This window comes from Colobus angolensis, unplaced genomic scaffold (genome assembly GCF_000951035.1).
Source record: "Colobus angolensis palliatus isolate OR3802 unplaced genomic scaffold, Cang.pa_1.0 Scaffold315, whole genome shotgun sequence".
NCBI classification, from domain to species: Eukaryota; Metazoa; Chordata; class Mammalia; order Primates; family Cercopithecidae; genus Colobus; species Colobus angolensis.
In genome coordinates, this window is record NW_012116433.1 from 624,632 (window position 1) to 645,633 (window position 21,002).

The 21,002-nt window shown below is 40.7% G+C and overlaps 1 protein-coding gene across 2 annotated transcripts in view; it reads left to right on the top strand.

Moving 5' to 3' along the window:
• Positions 1-7,741: 7,741 nt before the first annotated feature.
• The window catches only part of FAM163A (family with sequence similarity 163, member A), an 84,515-nt gene continuing 71,254 nt past the window's right edge, over positions 7,742-21,002 (top strand). The window contains exon 1 of one of the 2 annotated variants that reach the window (XM_011951130.1): positions 7,742-7,955. The gene's annotated coding sequence lies outside the window, so the exon portion shown is untranslated. Of the gene's footprint in view, positions 7,956-20,036; positions 20,189-21,002 lie in introns of those variants that run through there. The other variant, XM_011951131.1, reaches the window with a different exon arrangement.

The following is a 21,002-nucleotide window of genomic DNA, read 5'->3' on the forward strand; positions in this document are numbered from 1 at the left end:
AAAAAGATGATTTATTTTTATGTCTAAATCTTTGATCTATGTGAGATTTCTTCTTACTAAGAAATAAGTTAAGAATCCAACTTTTTTTTTTTTTTTTCCCGAGATGAAGTTTCACTCTCGTCACCCAGGCTGGAACTCAATGGCGTGATCTTGGCTCACTGCAACCTCCATTCCGGGCTCAAGCGAGTCTTGTGGCTCCGCCTCCCAAGTAGCTGGGATTACAGGCATGCGCCACCACCACTGGCTAATTTTGAATTTTTAGTAGAGACAGGGTTTCTCCATGTTGGTTAGGCTGGTCTTGAACTCCCAACCTCAGGTGATCTACCCATCTCCGCCTCCTAAAGTGCTGGGATTGTAGATGTGAGCCACTTGTGCCCAGCCTCGTCATCAAATTTCTTATCCCAGGGCCAATGTTGCCAGGCACTGTTCTAGGTCCTGAGGATAGAGTCATGAACAAAATAGAGTCCCTGTCCTCAGTGAGCTTACATTCTAGTGTGAAGAGAAACAAAACAGCTTTGGGTATGACAAAAATAAAATAGCCTGAGGAGGAGCAGCTTTGAGGTGGGAGAAAAACCAGATGAGTATGATTTCATAAAACTTAGAAAAGACAAGTATTTCAAGAATTAGGGAGTTGTCAGCCACGTCAAATGCTGTAGAAAGGTCAAGTGAGAGAGCAACAAAGTGTTGACTATTGGCCTTCGCCAAGTAATGGTGATTGGTGACCTTGACAATTGTTTCAGTGGACTGGTACAATCAAAAGCTCAACTGAAATGGATTGAGGAGGGGATATAAAAATTACAATTAATCTGCTAGAGGAATATTGATTTAAAAATATGTGAGAGAAGCAGCAGAGTCCAGGTAATGGGAAATGTGCATTGGGGGGAGTTTTTCTTAAAATGTATTATATTAAGGCATGTTTATATGCACATGAAATAATCTAAAATAAAAAGCAATGAATTCAGGAAAGAAAGCAGATCATTTCAAAAATAAAGTCCTCGAGAAGGTAAGAGGAGATTGGAACAGGGCACAAGAGGAGGGCTTGGCCTTAGGTAGAAGCAGGGATACTCCTTCCATTTTAACATCTTTCCAGAGGATCTACACACACACACACACACACACACACACACAGATATGAATGGGTATATATCTTTTCTTTTTAATTTTTTTTTTTGAGTCAGAGTCTCACTTTGTCGCCCAGGCTGGAGTGCAGTGGCGCTATCTCATCTCACTGCAATCTCCACCTCCTGGGTTCAAGCAATTCTCCTGCCTCAGCCTCCTGAGTAGCTGAGATTACAGGCGTGTGCCACAATGCCCGCTAATTTTTGTATTTTTAGTAGAGACGGGGTTTCACCGTGTTGTACAGGCTGGTCTTGAATTCCTGACCTCAGGCAATCCGTCCGCCTCAGCCTCCCAAAGTGCTAAGATTACAGGCGTGAGGCACCACATCTGGCATAGATATAGATAGATAGATAGATAGATAGAGATAGAGATAGATATATATAGAGAGATTTTGAGATGGAATCTTGCTCTGTCACCAGACTGGCATGCAGTGGCACAATCTCAGCTCACTGCAACCTCCGCTTCCTGGGTTCAAGTGATTTCCCTGCCTCAGCCTCCCAAGTAGCTGAGACTACAGGCGTGTGCCACCACCCCTGGCTAATTTTTTGTATTTTAGTAGAGATGGGGTTTCACCATGTTGGCCAGCATGGTCTCGACCTCCTGACCTCATGATCTGCCCACCTCGGCCTCTGAAAGTGCTGGGATTACGGGCATGAGCTACTGCGTCCAGCCCTATTTATACATTTTTAAACTCAAATAGCAAATAACAACATGCTTTATGTAGTATTTTGCATCTTGTTTAAAAAAACTTAACAGTATGTCTAAGTATATACTTACAGGCTTTCTCATTCATTTTGACTGTTGCATAGTGTTGTCTTTTATTGCTACACCATAATTTACTTCTAATCCTCTACTAGTAAACATTGTCTGTTTCCAGTGTTTTTCTATTGCAAACAATGCTTTAATGAACATCTTTGTACAGAGGTATTAGTGTGTCTACAGAATAAATTACTAGAAATGGACTTGTTAGCTCAAATAGTATAAACATTTTTAATTTTGAAGGCTATTACCAAATTGTGCCTAATTTATACCAATTTATAACCCCAAACACATATTAGAGTCCCTGTTTCTGCCTCATCCACTCAGTGTTAGGCAGACTTTAATATTTATCAGTCTGACAGGTGAAAAATTGTGTCTCAGGGCCTTAATTTGCATTTATCTTGTTACAAATGAGGTTTGGCATTATTTCATGTTTAAAATTCATTTGTGTTTCCTTTTCTGTGTACTTTCTATACATCTGCCTATTTTTCTATTGTTATTGGTCTTTTTTCATTAATATGTAGGAACTCCATACATTAAGAATTTAGAGTTTTGTCATATATGTTGTAAATATTTTCCTAATTTGTTGCATGTGTTTGTACTTTTACATGTATCAAATTTTATAAACTTATGTAGCTTATGTGGTTTTGTTGTCTATTGTGTGGTTTGTGTATTTTCGGAGTCTATTATGTGAGTCCACATAGTCTGTTGGCCTCTTCCTGTATGGCTTCTGAGTTTGGTGTTATGCTGAAAAGTACTACTGCACTCTAAAATTATAAGAAAAAGATGATTTATTTTTATGTCTAAATCTTTGATCTATGTGAGATTTCTTCTTACTAAGAAATAAGTTAAGAATCCAACTTTTTTTTTTTTTTGAGATGGAGTTTCACTTTTGTTGCCCAGGCTGGAGAGCAATGGCCCTATCTTGGCTCACTACAGCCTCCATCTCCCAGGTTCAAGCAGTTCTCCTGCTTTAGCCTCCCAGGTAGCTGGGATTACAGGCATGCGTCACCATACCTGACTAATTTTGTATTTTTAGTAGAGACAGGATTTCACCATGTTGGCCAGGCTGCTCTCAAACTCCTGACCTCAGGTGGTCCGCCTACCTGAGCCTCCCAAAGTGCTGGGATCACAGGCGTGAGCCACTGCATGCAGCCCCAACTTAATATTTTTTGTGACTATCCAGATTCCCAATGCCATTTATATAATGCCATCTTAATCGTTGGCTAAGTTCCTGACCATGCCAAGGGAGAAGTGGTTAAAGAAAAATAGTATGCATTCAAATATTTGTTAAATGAGAATAGAAAAATTCATGAGCAATGGAACATTGGGAATGGGAAATTTGTAAAAAATTAGTTGGCAAAGACTTTGCTCCTGACTTGTAGTCTTTCCTTCTCACCCAGTTTACACTATTGTCTTGGATGACTAAACTGTTCATGTTGAAGACCCATCCGGTGACTTAGCCTTGCAGTGTCTTCACCTTGATTCCAGTGATTTTCATCTTCACTCTATCCCCTCGTGCCCCTGGCTACATTCTGGTTTTCATTGCCATCAGGAGCTATTCAATTTCTGAAATATGAAACTCAAACATCCTGCTTTCTAATGACAGCCTCCCATTCTTCTGGCTCTTTAGCTCCCTAATCACTACCACACGTCTTCACCCATCCATACGTGGGTCCTTTCACCTCTCTGACTTCTCTCAGCAGCTTTTCCTGCCTTTCCCTTCATTCTCTCTCCAGTCATTCTAACCACTCTGGTCAGCTCTGAATTCCTTATTCTTTTTGTCTTTTTCTCTACCCGTGGGTCAAAACATAATCCTGGATTGATGTGAATCTGCCTTCGCCATTCATACAGGCAATATACCACATACTACTGGGGGAAATTCATACTCTATGCAAGCTGGTGCCACTACAAATTAATGATTCCATTGCTTTCAAGAGTAAGTTCAAGTTCCTCTGCAAAATGTACAAGGAAGGCCCTTCACAATCCAGCTCCAAGTCCCATTTGTTCTACTTCTCTTTCCACTCACCCTCACAACCTATCCTCTGAGAACACCCCCCTTGCTCTTGAATAAGCTGCTCCCTTTGCCTAAAGTGACTTTCTTCTTCCCCTTCCTCTGGTTAATTCAGCTCAGGGAATCATCTACAGGAAACTGCTACCAGCTCTACCTCATCTGTCTGGATTGTGTGTTCTTTTTGATTCCATCAGATTCCATGCTAACCTTTTTGAAAACTGATCATGCTTTATTGGAGAAGGCTGTTGAAATGACTGCCTCCCTAGAGAGGAGTGGGTCTCAAAGCTCAGGATGCATAAGCATCAGGCAGAAAGCTGATTTTTATTAGGCTTTAGGTTGAATCCAGGAATCTGAATTTCAGCAAGCACAGCAAGTGGTACTGATGCTGGTGGTTCTGGGACTCCTCTTTGAGAAACAGCAAATATGAGCTCTTGGATGCCAGGGGAATATTCTCAAACAGGTTTTTCTCTCCTGTGCTAATCAGAGTGCCTGATAAGTGTCAATAAATGTTTTCTACAATAAATAATTGTTAAAAGGGTTATCATGTGCCAGGAACACACTCAGGATCAAGGGTACAGACACAGTATTTACTTTCGTGGAGCCTACAGGGGCCCAGTTTGTTGACTGAATGAAGGAGATTCAGATATCAAACAGATAATATCACAAACCTTAAAAGTCACTTCTGTCAAACCTTCTAAAACCCCACAAAATAAAGAAAAGTGATTTTTTTTCCCTCTGAAGCTGTAACTAAGTTCTAGTAGCAAGATTGCTATGGAACACTGTTACGTAGTGGTTTTAAGAGTGTGGACTCTGAAAACTTGGGATTGAATCTTAGCTCAAAAACCTAGAAATGTACAATCTCTGAACCTCAACTTTCTCTGCATAACATGGGGTTAAAGTAACATGCATTCATTTAACTGGTAATTACTGAACTCCTTCTAGTGCTAACTCACTATTAGGCACTGGAGACATGTGATAAATCTAGACAAACTCCCATGGCTATGCAGCTTACAGCCTAGTAAGGGAGACAGGCAAACAAACAGGTGGCGCAGATATTTAAAGTTAATAAGTGCTCTGAAAGAAACATGCAGGTGGAGAGTGTAGGTAGGGGTGGTAAGGGGACACTTTGGGTGGTGTGGTCGAGAAAGGCCACTCTAAGGAATTGACATTAACTTGAAGTCTGAAGAGTGAGAAGAACCCACTCCACGTGGGTGACATGGAAGAAGAGCTTTCCAGGCAATGTGAACTGCAGGTGCAAAGGTCCTGAGATTGGATTATCTGAGGAACAGAAAAGAGGCTTACATGGCCACCATGAAGTGATCAACAGAGATCAACGAGAAGGTGGTGGTAGCAGACAGAAGTTACATCACATCAGGCTTCTAGATCACAGCAGGGAGTTAAGATATTATTCTAGAAGCACCATGAGACCACTGACATAATCTTGAACTGATTAACTGTGGTGTTTTGGAAGCACAGAGAAGAGAAGTTCCCAAGAAAAACATGGTGAGTGCTATCAAACACTGACAAAATATTAAGGATGGAGTGAGATGTAGGGATGTGTCTACTATTAATAGATTTGCCAACATAAGAAAGTTGGTGACTTTGAGAATGGAGGGTAGAGATAGGAGCTTGATTATAATGGGTGGAATAATCAATGGGAAATGAGATGATGTTAGACAACTCCAGGGATTTTGCTGTAAGTGGGCAGAAAAAGGAGACAGTAGCTGCAATATTATTGCACAGGTTAAATGAAATAGCACCACTGACGTGCTGAGCCCAGTGCCTGTCACATAGTGAGCACATCCCTATTCTTAATATTATGTTTCCTATCCTTAGTCCCTTGTTCAAAGTTCATTTTTTCCTTAAAACGTTTTCAAACTGTGATTATCTTGAGTCCTGGGAATGTACATGGTGACTCAGAGGGTCATCCACAGTTACGAATGACTGTATCTTTGGCCACTACAGACAAAAGTTACTTTTTCAGGAATTGTAAATGGAAGGGCTTTGTGTTTTAAGTGGCCTGTCGGAGTGCATTTGGTGCTGGCAGGACGTGGTGAGATGACAGCTCATTTCAGCCTGAAAGAGTGCTTTGTGGGTGCTGCCAGGCACATGACATCAGGCAGTAAGTGATCTTTCTCCTTTTTCTGACACTTCTGTCCCAGCTTCATTTTGATCATAGCACAGATGTAAGAGCACCCAGTGAATTCGTGGTCTCCAGATGGGTTTTCTGGCACCTCCATATCTCCCCATGGTAATCTGGGAGGGTTGATGTTTGTGGGTTTGTGATTTGTTTGTTTGTAGTCTTTTGTTTGCTCAGTGTCTGCCAAATAGACACATTTCCCCAGTTTTCACTATTTAGGAGCACTTAAATGGCCAAAGATTAGCCACAGTGGCAAAATAATAAAGCTACTGGGATAATCTACAACCAAGGTAAACTAGCTACCCTAGCGGAAGGCAAAGAGGACTAAATGGTTTTTGTCCTGAAGTCACTGTAGTGCCTTTCCTCAGAGTGCCAGCTCACTCCCCAAGACATCAATACATGTTTGTGTCAAGACCTCGGCATATGTACAGCATGTAAGTCCTGTTAAAGCATCACTCGACCCCACCTTCTCAGTACATACCTCTGTCTGTAGCTGGTTGATTAGCTATTGGTCTGGAAAGACAACATTTCTCTCATCTTCAAGGACACAGAATCAAAATGGACCCTTCTGTTTTCCTTCCTGCCAGCTGAAAGGCAGCATCCTGAGGCTTCTCTTCTTGGACTTCTTGCTTCTCAAAGTCCTCCTTTGTTGTTTCTCTAGAATAGTCTCTCTTGCCAAAGAAACTTGGTGTATATTGATAATATATCCCATGTATTTGTGACTTCAACCAGTCATTGCCTTGCATTGCCATATAGGTGTTCTATGTATGTGTTTTATTTTGCCAACTATAATTGTGAGCCCCTTAAACTTATCTGAATTCCCTTCAGTTAGGTACATAATATAGACACTCTGTAAATATGTTTTAATTAGTTTTAATATATTGTTCCACCCTCAAGGATCTTAAGAGTTTCACTGGGGAAGCAAGGGATATCCAGGTGAAACAGTTCAATAACAGAGCAAAGCAATAATAATTCAGTGCCAAATGTGGAAATGTAGACCCAGGAGGTACAAAGCTAAGGATGTCAGAGGAAAACCACCAAGCTGGGCCATTCTGAGAAGGCTCCTAGTTGCCTGTAACAGTTGTTACTTGTTCTAAGAGAATAAGTAGCTGCTTTCAGAGTTGGTCTGGTTTTACAAATGAATCTAGCTATCAGAGTAGCATTACTGCAATTGTCATTTTGTCCTTTGCATACTGATATCTCTGCTTCCTCAAAAGGGTTTATTGTACAGACAAGCCCAGCTCCTGGCCCCTAGAAATACCACAGTAAAGTTTACTTCTGTCCTCGTTTCCCACTCTCCAAAGCCCTTTCATCATTTGTATTTTTTTAAAAAAACTTCTGTTTCTATGAAAAGATTTATCTTTATGGTTCAGCTCTCTAAAAGAAAGAGCTGATAGCATGAGAATGGGCATAGCAAGGATTCATATGCCTTCCTGCACTGCTTTCTGGGTGCTGCACTTGTGCTTTTAATCCTGCTGCTGTCAAGCTCCATTAGGAGATTTGAGCATCAGCCTCCTACCTTTGGGGCCTGGCCTTCCATCAGCCCTGGCAGAAATGAGGACGGTGTTGGAGATGGGTAATCAAAAAGAAAGACAGGTTAGATCACAAAGAGCCCCACCCTAATTCACTATCCTGATGGCTGAGTCACCTTACACATCACACAGGGGCATTTATCCTCCTATCTGCAAGCACTGAGTCCCATTAGGGGAAGCCATCCGAATGCCATGTGCTGGCATCCATACAGTGATTTCAAACAGTGAAGATGAAGGCTAAGAAATGATTTCCTCTTTCTGGGAATGTAGACCAGTGCAGAAGGAGAACCCCCGACCCCCGTCCAAGGAAGCAAAGTCATTCAGATCAATCTTGGTGGTCATGGGGTGACAGGTGGTACAGCCTTCACATCTGGCCTCTTTCGTAGCTTTGGTGAGTCAGAAGCAACACTTAGACTCTTGCCTTAGAGGACTGGCGGTAAGTTTCTTGGAAAGAAAAGGCCCCCTAAGTGATACCACCTTTCTCTGCATTTGATATAAAGTAGAAACCAGTGCCATGGGAAGACTCAGAAGGAGGTATTTGTGTCTCTAGCTGAAATTAGTGCCTTTGTTGTCATCTGTAGAAAATACCAAGTGCTCAGCTATGCAAGCTATTGCGCTGGATCTAAAACCAGAATCTATATATTTTTTGTGAGCTCTTAAAGCTCTTTTCTTAAAACTATTTTTTGTGTGCAAAAAAGCACTCTTTTATGTACAAAATAGCTTTTTTCTTAAGGTTCTTTTTGTGGAAAAAGGCACTAATTTGCATTCAGCAAATCTTGAAAACTACATGAGCAACAACAATAAATAGATGGCACATAAAGCTCAGAATCAGTGTTGGTAGGAAAACAACTGGAACGATGATGAGTGCCCATTCTATCTGGCTCCCACAGCTAATTGTTAGAGTCAATGCTTTTTCTTTTAGGAAAGTCTGAGGTTTGCACAAAGGTTTCTTTGCTGAGCCAGGTACTTACTTTGGAATTTTTATTTATTTTTTATTTAATAATTGTTAATTTGGAGTTTAAATGAATTTGCAAAAGAGAAAGTTATATATCAGCATCTACAATTAATTTTTGGTGATACAAACCTGACACATTTTTTGAAAAGGTTAATTGTGCTTTCTTTGTTAGGTTAAAGCAAAGATTTTTCTAGGATTGTGCATACAGTCAGGGGACAAATATATTTTATATTGGAGGGTTAAAACAAATTGAGACAGGATGACCTGGGAAGAGAGAAGGTATATAGATTTATGAGGTAATATACCATGAAAAGCTACAAATGTGAGTTTGGATGTGGAGTAGCAGAGGAGGAAGTGAAATAGCTGTAAATGGCCAGATGACAGCCAACAAACCATTTCTGATGTGAAAGCCTCAGAGAGCAATACTGAATTCAGTACAAGGATTTCGGGTTCTTCTCTAGATAGCGATCATAACAGTACTGAAAGCAACTGGAATGAAATTTCCACAGGAAATAGAGCAGTTTGCTCTACAAGGCATGAAATATGAATCAACAAGTAAATTTATGTAGTAGATTTTTAACTATAACTTCTGGTATAGGAAGAAAATATTGACTTCTGATGCCCACCTTGAGCTAAATAAACAATGCTCGGGACTGAGGCCATCCTGGCAAAACTAAGGAGTGCCAAACTGCAGGGTTTGGAACAGCCGCTCATGACTCCCTTGTGTCTTCATGTAGTCTGTTTATTACTAGAATACCATTTTTCTCCCTTGTGCCCATTTACCTGTTTATAAATACACTACATAAAATCATATTTACAAAGGGCAAATGTTACATCACTATAAAAGAAAAATATTACATCATTGTAGAGGGCAAATAATACATGCTTGAAAGCAAAGTGAGACCACAGTGCCAACAACCAAGTTCTAGGTCTACTCAGACCTTTCTGCGTAATATTGAGTCAGCCACCTATACGCTCCACCCCCATGTGCAAAATGGGCTAATAATCCCAGTTCTCAGAAGCCCACAGAAGGTCCCAAGCATGTGAATTAATTGTCGAATATGGTATTGTGTTGAGAAAGGTAAGTACGTGAAGCTTGCCTATTTCTGGTAGCTAAAAACAGACCAAAGGCCAACAAGTTCTATTTTGTTAAATCATTCTTCTTTGATTTAAGGTTTTAACAGCAGTTGCAGGAATCACTTACAGAGGTTTCAAATCTGAGTAAGAAATTGCTCCTTACTCATTTACTAAATTACCTCATAGCTGTTTTGTGACTTTTTGTTCCAGAACAGATTCATCCTTAAGTATCTTCTGGTGACCCATGTCAAAACGGAAATTGGATGTGAACTTCGTTTTATATGGAAACGTAGATGCTCTAAAGCTCTTTGGTGCTGGGTGAAACTTTCCTCAGTGTGGGCACTGTTACTATGTCCCCAGAGAACCACACATTTTTAACCCTCAGTTTGCTGTACCAATTACTTTAACTCAGTTATGACGAAGTACTTCATCATGGTTATAATACTTTTCAGCGCATTGGTTTTGTTTGTTTGTTTTGTTTTATTTTGGAGATGGAGTCTCGCTCTGTCACCCAGGCTGGAGTGCAGTGGCACAAATCTCGGCTCACTACAACCTCTGCCTCCCGGGTTCAAGTGATTCTCCTGTCTCAGCCTCCCGAGTAGCTGGGACTACAGGCGCCTGCCACCACGCCTGGCTAATTATGTATTTTTAGTAAAGATGGGGTTTTACCATGTTGGGCAGGTTGGTCTCGAACTCCTGACCTTGTGATCCTCCCACCTCGGCCTCCAAAAGTGCTGGGATTACAGGTGTGAGCCACGAGGCCCGGCCAGCACATTGCTTTTGAATGAGTATTATTCATACCCTCCCAAGATAAGGGACTGAACACGTTGGATCTTGAGAGCAGCTGTGCTGGTTATAAATGATTGTTTAGGTGGGGTGCGGTGGCTCACGCCTGCAATCCCAGCGCTTTGGGAGGCTGAGGTGGGTGAATCACTTGAGCTCAAGAGTCGGGACCAACCTGGGCAGCATGGCGAAACCCTGTCCTGCTAAAAATACAAAAATTAGCCAGGCATGGTGGTACGTGCCTGTAATACCAGCTACACAGGAGGCTTGAGGCAGGAGAATTGCTTGAACCCAGGAGGTGGAGGTTGCAGTGAGCTGAGATCGCACCACTGCACTCCAGCCTAGGCAAGAGAGTGAGACTCTGTCTCAAAAAAAAAAAAAATAAGAGATTGTTTACATGATTGTTAATCTCATGCATCAGCAGTTCTGAAGATGAGAGCAGGTGACAGGAGCCATAAGTGACGATGTGGACAGAGACCTGCTCAGAAAGGCCACCTACAGAGTGAAAGTAAAAAGGGATTCTTGGCTGGTAATGTGAATATGAAGCACATACCGAGGAGGCAGGGACCAGGACAACTCTCAATATTTTTTAAAGCTATCATGTATTGCATTCTCACTATGCTTATGGCATGGGGCCTAGCATCCTCCACATGTACAACCTTAATAGGTAGGGGGTATTTATTTCCCATTTAGCAACTGAGGGACTAAGGCTTAGAAAGATTAAATAACTTTCCTGAGAAACGATCCAAACCCAGTTTGTCTGATTATAAGGTTCAAGCTGTTAATCATTTGCCTATTGACCATATTATCTGTTTTTGCAGTATGATTATTTGAAATGCAAATTAAATAATTCCTGGTTCCCAAGAAATGACTATAAAACACAAAATCTTGTCTCAAGAGAGGATGCTTCACTTGTATTAGGGAGACCAGAAAAGGGAGGAAATTGTGAAAAACATGTAAAGCTAAATAAACTTAAATACAAGATAAAATTGAGACCTTCACAGAGGTAGCATGCTCTGTTCATTACATAATTGATGAGACCTTACCAGAATCCTAATTCCAAGGCCTTGTGAGACAGTGATGCTCCCCTTATCCCCCATAATTTACGGGAGTTCTCAGAACTCAACCCTCAAATTTCTATCTCTGTGCTCCTGTATCCACACGTGCTACCTCTCTTCTGACCCACTTCAAAACAAGCACAAAGACAACTCTCTTCACCTGGTCCCACACCGCCACAAATTCACTCACCACAATGCATGCTGTTAGTAGAGAAACTCTGCTGAAGACCTGGGGGAAGGTCACGGGAAGGGGTGACGTGATAATGCTCAAAGTCTTCTCCCCATGTCCCTGTATCCACTGTCGTTTTCTCTTCCTCCTTGTTCCTCCTATCCCAGGAATAACAAAATCTTCCTCTTGCCTCACGGAAAACAATTTTTTGAAAATCAATTTACCCCTACTTTTAGAAAGGTAAATTGGCCGGGCGCTGTGGCTCAAGCCTGTAATCCCAGCACTTTGGGAGGCCGAGACGGGCGGATCACGAGGTCAAGAGATCGAGACCATCCTGGCTAACACAGTGAAACCCCATCTCTACTAAAAATACAAAAACTAGCCGGGCGAGGTGGCGGGCGCCTGTAGTCCCAGCTACTTGGGAGGCTGAGGCAGGAGAATGGCGTAAACCCGGGAGGCGGAGCTTGCAGTGAGCTGAGATCCGGCCACTGCACTCCAGTCCGGGCGACAGAGCGAGACTCCGCCTCAAAAAAAAAAAAAAAAAAGAAAGAAAGGTAAATTGGTGCATTCCTTTTTATTAGCACAACACACCCCAATAGTGTCTGGAGCAGCAAACACATCAATGTTTTTGCAGCAAAATGAATAAATATTGACACCAAGTGAGATGAATAAAGGCTTAGATAGCCTTGCTGTAGTTTCAGATTGGCCACCAAATCAGATCAACTCAGCTCAAATGTTGCACTCAACAGATCTTTTTTAAACTTTGACTGTCAGAGATTTTTGAAATTCAAGTTGTAGATACGAGATTGTAGACCTGTATAGGAGAACACCACTGAGCCAGGGTTAATAATCTGGCTCCTGACTAGAGAAAGCTGTCATCTTAATCATTGACTAAACAAAACTTGACATCTTTAAAAGAAAAACTTGAATGCCGGATGGCAGACTTGGCCAAATGGAAGAAATTAAACTAATACTCCTTTTTTATATCTGTCTTATAAACAGATAAGTTCAGGCTGCCTGTTCAGGCTGCCATAATAATACCATAGATTGGGTGGCTTATAAACAATAGAAATTTATTTCTCACCGTTCTGTAAGCTGGGAAGTCCTAAATCGAGGTAGCAGCAGGTTCCGTTTCTGGTGGAGGCCCACTTCCTGATTCGTGGATGATTCCTTCTTGCTGTGTCCTCACATGCCAGATGGGACTAATGAGCTCCTCAGGTGTCTGTGTTTTAAGGGCGCTAATCCCATTCACCTAATCACCTGCCAAAGGCCCCACCTCCAAATACCATCACCTTGGGGGTTAGAATTTCAACACAGAATTTAGGTAGGGGGTACATAAACATAAACATTCAGTCCATTGCAGTATTTCAGGAAGCTTCCACCAGATGAATCTGTCTTCAAGTAAAAAGAATCCCAAGCCAACCAATTATACTGCCAACATAAAAATACATTGGAAGAAAGGACTGGACTCATCAGGTAAGACAGCAAGAGCTGTTTCAATTGGCCAGTGAGACTAGGTTGACATTTGAGTTTTAGCCCATTCCTGTTATGTGATGTGGTCTCTGTCTGAATGGTCCTTTGAGTTTATATTAAAAGTTAAAACAAAAAAAGTTTACATTATAACTTACTTTGCTAGAATGCACCTGACAAAGCAAGGGGTGGGTAATTACGTTTTTCCTTGATGTAGCTCTGTAAATCTTTAGCAAAAAGGCAGTTTTCACTCAAAATAAGTCCTCCCAGATTAAACAACAACAATAACAACAGACAAGCAACTGATTTTGTTTCTGAAAAAGTCAGGTTAAATAATTCAAACCCATACTCCTGAAGGGCAAGCTAAAGATAACTAAAAATGTTGGATAAAATATGTTTAAAATCTTCCTAAAAGCATCAAAGAGCGAATACGTTAATAAGAAGTGACGAGCTTTAAGCCCCAAGAAAGGACAGAAATCAGAAGATATGAGCCTTGTATTCAGTGTCACTGGGGTTATTTGGTAATCACGGTTAGAGGTCAAAAGTTGGAGTTCATGACTCACCAAAGGTATGGATGTTGCTAAACCACCTCCTGCTTTGAGTTGAAACCATAAAGGAGCTACATTCTAAGACAGGGTGGATGGGAAGCAGAGCAGCACTCGCACTTGGGTGTGGGCTGGATTTGGTGACTCGCTTTCAAAAGCAGGACACCTGCACTCCCATGTTCATTGCAGCATTATTCACAATAGTGAAAGTACCAAGTCTACACAATGGGAAAAGGAGAGTCTCTTCAATAATGGTGCTGGGAAAACTGGATAGCCACATGGAAAAGAATGAAACTGAACCCTTATCTTACACCATACACAAAATGTTAACTCAAAATGAATTAAAGGCTGAAGTATAAGACCTGAAACTATAAAACTCCTAGAAGAAAACACAGGGAAAAATCTTCTTGATACTGGTCTTGGCAATGATTTCTTGGATCTGACACTAAAAGCAAAGGTCACAAAAGCAAAAACAGACAAGTAGGACTACATTAAACTAAAAAGCTTCTACACAGCAAAGGAAACAATCAGTGGCATGAAAAGGTAGCCTTGGAAAGAGAAAATATTTACAAACCATGTATTTGACAAGGGTTAATATCTAAACTATATAAGAAATTAATACAACTCAGTGACAAAAAAAAAAAAGATAAAAAATGAACAAAGAACCTGAATAAACATTTCTCCAAAGAAGGCATACAAATGGCCAAATGGTATATAAAAAAGTGTTCAACACACTAATCATCGGAGAAATGCAAATCAGAACTATATTGAGATATAACCTCAAACCTGTTAGGATGGCTGTACTCAAAAAGTCAAAAGGTGGGCTGGGCGTGGTGGCTCACACCTGTAATCCCAGCACTTTGGGAGGCCAAGGCAGGTAGATCACGAGGTCAGGAGTTCGAGACCAGCCTGGCCAAGATGGTGAAACCCCGCCTCTACTAAAAATACAAAAAAATTTAGCTGGGCACAGTGGCAGGTGCCTGTAATCCCAGCTACTCAGGAGGCTGATGCAGGAGAATTGCTTGAACCCAAACCCAGGAGGCAGAGGTTGCAGTGAGCTGAGACTGTGCCACTGCACTCTAGCCTGGGTGACAGAGCAAGACTCAGTCTCAAAAAAAAAAAAAAAAAAAAGGTCAAAAGGTAACAAGTATCAGCAATGCTGTGGAGAAATTGGAACCCTTGTACACTGTTGGTTGGAATGTAAAATGGTATAGCTGCTGTGGTAATAGTATGAAATTTCCTCATACTATTTTTTGAGGAAAAAATTTAAAATTGAAAACCATATGATCCAGTAATCCCCCTTCTGATATATATCTAAAAAATCAGTATCTCAAAGAGACATCTGCACCCCCATGTTCACTGCAGCATTATTCACAATAGCCAAGGTATGGAAACAACCCAAATGTCCACTGACATGTATGGAGAAAAATGAATGGTATATAAATACAATGAAATATTATTCACCCTTATAAAAGAAGGAAATCCTGCTATCTGTGACAACATGGATGAACCTGAAGGAGATGATGCTAAGTGAAAATAAGCCTGTTAGAAGAGGAAAAATATTGCATAATTCCACTTACATAAGGTATCTAAAATAGTCATTCACAGAAGCAGAGAATAAATAGTGGTTTCCAAGTAGCTGGGAGAAAGGAGGAAATGAAGATTTGTTGTTCAACGGCTGTACAGTTTCAGTTATATAAGATGAATAAATTGCAGAGATCTGCCATACAACATAATGCCTGTAGTTAACAATGCTGGACTGTGCACTTAGAAGTTTGTTCAGAGGGTAGATCTCATGTTAAGTGTTCTTACAACAACAAACACCTCATCAAGAAAGACCAAAAAGCAAAGAGATACAAGGAAACTTTTAGAGGTGATGACTATGTGTATCACCTTGATTTGTAGTGAGGGTTTCGCAGTATGTACATATGTCCAAACTCATTAGATTGAATACTTTAAATAGGTGCAGTTTACATGGATGAGCTTGGAGGACATTAGGTTAAGTTAAATAAGCCAGGCACAGAGTGATAAATCTGCAAGTTCTCAGCACATGTGGAATCTATAAAAGTTGGTATCATAGAAGTGAAGAGGAAGGGAAGGGGAATAGAGAGAGGGGTGAAAGGCTGATTAACAGATAAAAAAGTACAGCTAAATAGAAGGCATAAATTCCAGTGCTCTGTAGCACTGGATGAGTGCTATTTAGGGTGAGAATTAATTGTATATTTTCAAATAGCTAGAGGAGTAGATTTTGAATGTTCCCAACACAAAGAAATGATAAATGTGTGAGGTGATGTATTTGCTAATTACGTTGATTTGATCATTGTGCATTATATACTTGTATCAAAATATCACATTGTACTCCATGAATATGTACAATTATTACATGTCAATTTAAAATAATAATAAAAGCAAAAAGATCATAAAAATATGTAGTTTTTATATATCAATTATACCTCAATAAAGCTGTGTTTAAAAAATCTAAAAACCAAGAATTTAGCACTATGTGAAAAGATTTATACACTTTGACCAAGTAGGCTTTATTCCAGGAATGCAAGGCTGGTTCAACTTTCAAAAATTAATGCAATTCACCATATTAAAAGGCTAAAAAAAGAAAACAAAATCATATGATTATATAAACTAATGTAAAACATTTGACAAAATTCAACACCCATTTATGACAAAATTCTCAGAAAAAACAGAAATAGAAGGCAAACTAGACACCTATAGCTAATCTATAATTAATCATGAAAGACTGAATGCTTTCTTCCTAATTTGTATCAAAATATCAGTGAGAATTTTTGTATTAATAGATATAGAGGAGATGATTCTAATATTTAAACAGAAAAGCAAAGGAACTAGAAGAGCTGAAACAACATTGAATAGAAAGAATAAAGTGGGCAGAATCAGTCTATCTGATTTCAAGATTTATTATATAGCTTCAGTAATCAAGACTGTATGGTATTGGTGGAAAGACAGACAAATAGATCAATGGAATGGAATAGAGAATCCAAAAATAGACCCACACAAATATGCCCAGCTTGTTCTTGACAAAGGTGCAAGAGCAGTTAAATGGCAGACAAATAGCCTTATTAACAAATGGTGCTAGAGCGATTGGACCTTCTTAGGCAAGAAATAAAGAAAAAGGAGAAGAAGGAGAAGGAGAGGAGGAGGAGAAAGAAGAAGAAGAAGAAGAAGAAGAAGCAGAAGCAGAAGAAGAAGCTCAACCTAGACCTCACATCTTATACAAAAATTAACTTATGATGGATTACCAACAGAATGTGAAACAGAAAAAAAAAAATAGGAGAAAACCTTTGGAATTTAGGGCTAGCCAGAAAGTTCTTAGTCTTGACACCAACAGCATGCTCCATAATAGAAAAAATAGTAAAATTAGACCTTATCAAAATTTAAAAATTTCTCTACAAAGTATGTATAAAGAGGATGAAAAGACTGGGGAAAAATATTTGCAAGCCACAGATCTGAAAAAGGACCAGGATCTAGACCAAGCTTGTCCAACTCATGGTGCATTGGCCATAAGCCTCCCAGGATGGTTTTGAATGTGGCCCAACACAAATTTGTAAACTTCCTTAAAACATCATAAGAATTGTTTTGTGATTTTTCAAGCTCATCAGCTATTGTTAGTGTTTTTTTATTTTATATTTTATATGTGGCCCAAGACAATTATTCTTCCAATGTGGCCCAGAGAAGCCAAAAGACTGGACACCCCTTATCTAGACTATAGAGAACTCTGAAAACTCAACAACCAGTAAAACAAAACAATCCAATTAGCAAATGGCCAAAAGACATAAACAGAGATTTCACCAAAGATAGCATATAGATGGAAATAAAGATGGCAAGTAAGCACAAGCACCTGAAAAGATATCTGACATCAGTAGCCATTAGAGGAATGGAATTTGAAACCACAATGACACATCACTATACATGTATAAGAATGGGTTAAAATTTTAAAATATTGACAACACCAAATCCTGCCAAGGATGTGGAGAAGCTGGATCATTCATACGTTCCTTGTTGGGATGTAAAATGGTACAACTGCTCTGGAAAACAGGATGGCAGTCTCTTTAACAACTAAGCATGTGATTACCATATGATCTAGCGATAGTTGTCCTGGGCATTCACTTTACAAACTAGCAATAGTTCTCCCAGAGAGAATTATTTCATATCTCCCAGAGATATGAAAATGTATGCTTACTTGAAAACCTGTATACAACTGTTATGCCAACTTTATTTGGTGGTGGTTGTTGTTGTTGTTGTTGAGACAAGGTCTTGCTCTGTTCTCCCAAGCTGAAGTGCAGTGGTTGAATCATAGCTTACTGCAGCCTCCAACTCCTGAGCTCAAGGGATCCTCCCTCTTTAGCCTCCTGTGTACCTGGGATTACAGGTGTGTGCAGCCACACCCAGCTAATTTTTAAAATTTTTATGTAGAGACAGGGTCTCACTATGTTGCCTAGCCAGTCTGGAACTACTAGGCTCAAGCGATCCTCCCACCTGAGCCAACTTAATTTGTGATACCCCCAAAACTGGGGGAAAACCCCCTAAATGTCCTTCATTAGGTGAATGGTTAAACAAGCTGGTAATACATTCATACAATGAAATACTGCTAAGAAAAGGGAACAAAATATTGCTACAACAACCTGCAACTCGGGTTGCTGAGTGGGAAAAAATTCAAAAGGTTACATATTGATTCAAAAGGTTACAAATGATTTCATTTATATAACATTCTTGAAATCACAAAATTTTGGAAATGGGAAACAGATAAGTGGTTTCAAGAGGTTAGAGATGGGGAGGGGTGCACAGGGGAAGCAGGTGTGGCCACAAAAGGACAATATGAGGGATCTTGTGGTGGTGGAAATGTTCTCTATCTTGACTGTGTCAATGTCAATATCCTAATTATGATATTTCACTATAGTTTTTGCAAGACATTACCAATGAGGGAAACTGGGTAAAGGGTACTTGGAATCTCTCTGTATTATTTCTTAAAATTGCCTGCAAATCTACAATTATCTGAAAATGAAAATTCTTATTTAAAAAGTGACTCTTGATCAAAAGACACCATTAAATGAGTAGAAGATACCTGCAGTCTCTAACTGACCAAGGCATGCAGCAGCTAGAATTTCTAAACAGCTTTTTATGAATCAATAAGAGAAAGCCATCTCCAAAAAATGGGCAAACATTTGAGCAGGCACTCAGAAAACAGAAAATTCATATAGCCTATAAATACATGTAGAAGTGCCCAATTTCACTGGTAATTAGGGATATGAAATGAAAATCACAATGAGACACCATTACATCTCCGCCAGACTGACAAAAAATAAGAAGTCTAATAATATTACATTTTGGCAAGGATGCAGAGCAGCGGGAACTACCATACATCTCTGATGGGAGTGTAAATTTTGTGGCCACTTTGGAAAACAATTTGGCATGATCTAATAAAACTAAATATATGCATACCCTATAGTCCAGTAATTCCACTCCAAGGTATACATCCTAAAGATTACACTTGCATACCAGGAGATATATACAAAAATATTATTAGCAATAAAACTTGTAATAGCCCCAACTGGAAAAATCCAAGTGTCTAAAGTGCCAGAATGGACAAAGAAATTGTGATATGTCCATACAACGGAATATTAAGTAGCAATGAAAATGAATGAACTACAACTACATGCCACAAAAGTAGATGACTCTTACAACCAAATAGAAGAAGAGGCCAGAAACACACAAAAATATGCATGCAATATTATTCAATTTATAGAAAGTTCAAAACCAAGCAAAACTAAACTGTAGTGCTTAGGGATACATTACAAATTGGTAGAAACTATAAGATATATAAGCAAGTGATTACCATAAAGTCAGGATAGTTGCTTTAGGGGGAAAGGAAGGACTTGTGGAAGGGAATTGGTGGGGCAGGAGAACCTCCCGGGTGATAGCAATGACCTGGGTGGTGTTTGGTTTATGATTCATTAGGCTATGAAGGTATGTTGTCTTCACTTTTCTGTGTTACGGTTTATAGCAAAATCACACGCCTTCTTCATATTTCATTGTTTTGCCTTTGAGATGACAAATGAATGTGGCGTGAGCCTTAACTGTGTGAGAAAAGACGGCACATGAAAATCTGAGCTCAAAATGTAAAACCTGTGAGAAGAGTTAAGAGTACAAAGTGGAGTGTGCTGCAACAACAGTAGACTTGCTGGAATGATGAGGTGGTGGCTTGCCTTGGGATTTTTGTTTTTTAATAGTGCATTAGGAAAAATAAGGTTGCTCCAGGGGCTAAATTTCTTACTCCCCTTCTTTAGAAGTTGGACCTAGGCTGACGGTCCCCAGTTTTTAAATGTTTTGGAGTTTTCTGTTTTTGTTTTTTCAGATTGACTCCCTGATCAGCTTTGCCTTGAATTCCCCTGCCTAAGAAGAGAGGAAAACTGTTGATGTAGTGGGAACGCTCCCTCCTCGAACATTAACCGGGTTTACCCCACCCCTCTCTTGTCGCTGTCTTCAGTCCAATCACGATCGGAAAGCAGGATCAAGAGAAAGATGATCAGACCGGAACAGGTAAACGTTCCATCTAGAGATGCTTCGGAAGTGCGGAGAAGTGAACAGCTTATCCCCTCCCAGGCGTCATGTTGTCTCAGCAGACCCTCTGAATTACTGATGTCAGAGCTTATTGACTGGGGCACAGCACACAAGCAACTCGTAGAGTTTTAAGACATTAAAAGAAGGTGATTTCAGACAAGAAATCTAGCGCACCATTCAGGTTTCTCCTCGTGTCGAAGAATTGCTTCTATCCCTTCCTGCCTCTTCCTGCCAGACCTCACCGTCAGAGCTCTAATCACACCCTGACTGATCTGATCCCGCCCTGCCACGAGGCCCGGGTACCACTCAGCGGCGGGGACATCCAGGTGTCCCTGGATTTCCAGGGCACAGTGCGGGCCGGAAATAGGAACACAGAGGAGCCCTTCGGGAGGCTCGAGGCAGTCTCTTTCCAGTGGATAGCGACACACCCTGGTCCCTAAGATTCTCCCGTTCTCCGAATTTTCCGTGCTGGACCCGATCTGTAGCGCGCAAAGTCCCCAGTACTGAGGCGTTCCCAGGGCGCCCGCCTCCCGAGTTTACATTTCTTAGGCAAAAAGGCGGCGGAGCTGAGGAGGGGTGTTTGGAAGGCGCCCGTTGAGCTGTTTCACTGCGTGGCTTCACTTGGCCCGCGTGCATCAGCCTCTCTGGCGGGGATTCTCCCCGGACTCCGGCCAGCGCCAATCAGGTCGCGCGGTACCTGCCCCCAGCCCTGGCCACCTGGAAGGGCGATGAGGCTCCACGCCCGGAGCAGGGCAGTCCTCGGAGCGCCGGGGAGGCCGCGGAGCCTCACGTG